The sequence below is a fragment of the Mandrillus leucophaeus genome, unplaced genomic scaffold (assembly GCF_000951045.1).
Source record: "Mandrillus leucophaeus isolate KB7577 unplaced genomic scaffold, Mleu.le_1.0 Scaffold960, whole genome shotgun sequence".
In the NCBI taxonomy this organism is placed as follows: domain Eukaryota; kingdom Metazoa; phylum Chordata; class Mammalia; order Primates; family Cercopithecidae; genus Mandrillus; species Mandrillus leucophaeus.
The window spans coordinates 532,976-535,360 of NW_012110475.1; the positions used below are offsets into that span (position 1 = coordinate 532,976).

Below are 2,385 nucleotides of genomic sequence, written 5' to 3' on the forward strand. Positions count from 1 at the left end.
TGGAGTTGTGTGAATTTTGTAACTAGATGAACTGTTTTATAAAAGATTTATTTGCAAAAGGAAAGTGCAGAGAATACCCAAGACACCCATGAAGAAGATGAAGGTAAGACAACCCGTTTCAAACACAGGCTTATTTAAATCTCTATTCCAGCTTAGACACTGTAGGGAGTTAGAACCAGAACCATGGAGTGAAATGTAGAGCACGCCAAGAACTCAGGCAAATATTACAACTTAATTTATAGAAACAGCATTGTAGAACAGAGGTAAATGTAAATGTTGCTAGGACAAATAATTAATCATATGATAAGAGTGAAATTGGGTGCCTGCCTTCATAGCAAGAGTAAATTACAAGTAATTAAAAATTTAGAAGTGAAAGAGAAAACTATAAAATGTTTAGAGGAAAATATAGGATTACGTTTTTATGACCACAGGGTAGAAAAAGATTTCTTGAACAAGACACAAATAATACAAGACACAAAAGAGTAAACCATTTAGTAAGGATTTAACTTGACTATATTAAAACTAAGATGTTGTTTATCAAAAGACAATGTAAACAGAAAAGACAAACCACAAACTGGCAACACCTACAGCTGGGAAATAAGTCGTATGCAGATTACACAAAAGAACTTCCTCAAATCAGTAAGAAAAAGACAATTCAATAGGAAAATAGAAAATAAACACAAGAAAAAAGGAACATAAATGACTCACAACATGTGACAAGATGTGAAATAACATTATTAGTCGAGGAAAGAATTGAAAGCAAAGGCAAATACCTTTACCATCCACTAAAGCTATCAAACTAAAACATGTTGTGAGGTTATGCCAGTGGTGGAGAACCCACATTCACTTTTGGATTTCTTAAGAAATTTAAACATTCATATACTACCATTGAAACTGTCCCACTAGTCCCATAGACAGGGTTTTTTTTTGTTTTTTTTGTTTTTGGATAAACATAGAAATTGACCCTTCTGGTTTTAAAACTTGAAACTTATGTTTGTTTTATCTTAGTTGCCTCCTCAGGAAAGGACTCTCAGGCCTCAAAAAAAAAAAAAGAAAAAAAAAGAAAAAAAAAAACAAAGATCTGAAACTCTTCAGATCATGCATCTAGACAATGAGATGCCAAACCCCTCATTCATCATGATTGATTCCTTACCCCCCTACCCAGTTCCTGTTTTTTTACACATTGTTACATTTCTTCCTGGCTATATAAACTCCTAATTTTAGTCAGGGAGATGAATTTGAGGCTGATCTCCCATCTCCTTGGCTGCAGCACCCGAATAAAGCCGTCTTCCTTGGCAACAATCATTGTCTCAGCCACTGACTTTCTGTGTGACAAGCAGCAGGACCTAGACTGAACCCCTGTTGTTTCAGTAATGCCATGACTTAAAATACCACTTTTCAATGTATCTCCTAGAAAAATACATAACTCTACAAAAATACTGCATCACAGTTAGTAATTGCTAAAAAGTGGAAACAAACTTAAATAAGTAAAAATAGAACATATAAGTAAGTAGTTATATATAATGGAAGAAGAGGTAACTGATTTTCTAGAAATCATGATGCATTTAAGAAGTAGTCTTAGTAGAATTTGATCACCTACTGGAAGGTAGGTAATGTAAGATGACAGGAGTAGAATGATTTTCAGGTTCTGATTTGGGCAATTATGTGAATAGTGGTGCCATCGACCATAACAGTTTTTCTAATCCAATCATTGATATATTTATTTTAAATTGTAAAGGCAGGGTAGCCAGAGAAGCTTCTTATATTTTGATTAATTTTAACACAGCACATAGTTTTCCACAGTGTCTATAGTAAGTTCATTATCTACTACATTGGCAAGATGCTTCGTGTGTGTGTGTCTGTGTGTGCATGTGTGCGTGTGTGCATGCACACGAGGAACTTTAATGGCAAAGCTGATACAAAAAGATGCTCCAACTCAGTAGTTACAAGTAGGCATACTCACCATGTGGGCAAAAACTAGGAAGTTTGATAACACCAATGATTAGGTTGTAGATGGGGATGCTTATCCACTTTTGTTGGGAATATTGGTATAACTACTCTGGAAAACACTTTGATATCACTTAATACACTTGAGCCTGCACATAATTCATGAAGCCAGCAACTGAATTACTAAGTGGACTCCCGAGAGAACTTTTGCGTATTTGTACCAAGAAACATTGAAACAAATACTCTTAGCATAAGAATATGGAAACAACAACCCAAATGTCCATTGATAGTAGAATCAAGAAATACATGGGGGAATACTATACAGCAATGAAAAGAACTGAAATACAGTTTGAGACTTCCCACGGATAAATCTTGCACAGGCACAAGGAGGAATGAAAAGAAGCAAGCCTCCAGGAATGAAAAGAAGCAAGCCTCCAG

At 35.2% G+C, this 2,385-nt stretch overlaps 1 protein-coding gene across 1 annotated transcript in view; it reads left to right on the plus strand.

Annotated features, from left to right (window-relative positions):
- The window catches only part of HS6ST3 (heparan sulfate 6-O-sulfotransferase 3), a 771,050-nt gene that overhangs the window by 399,460 nt on the left and 369,205 nt on the right, over positions 1-2,385 (plus strand). The gene's annotated exons all lie outside the window — the stretch shown is intronic.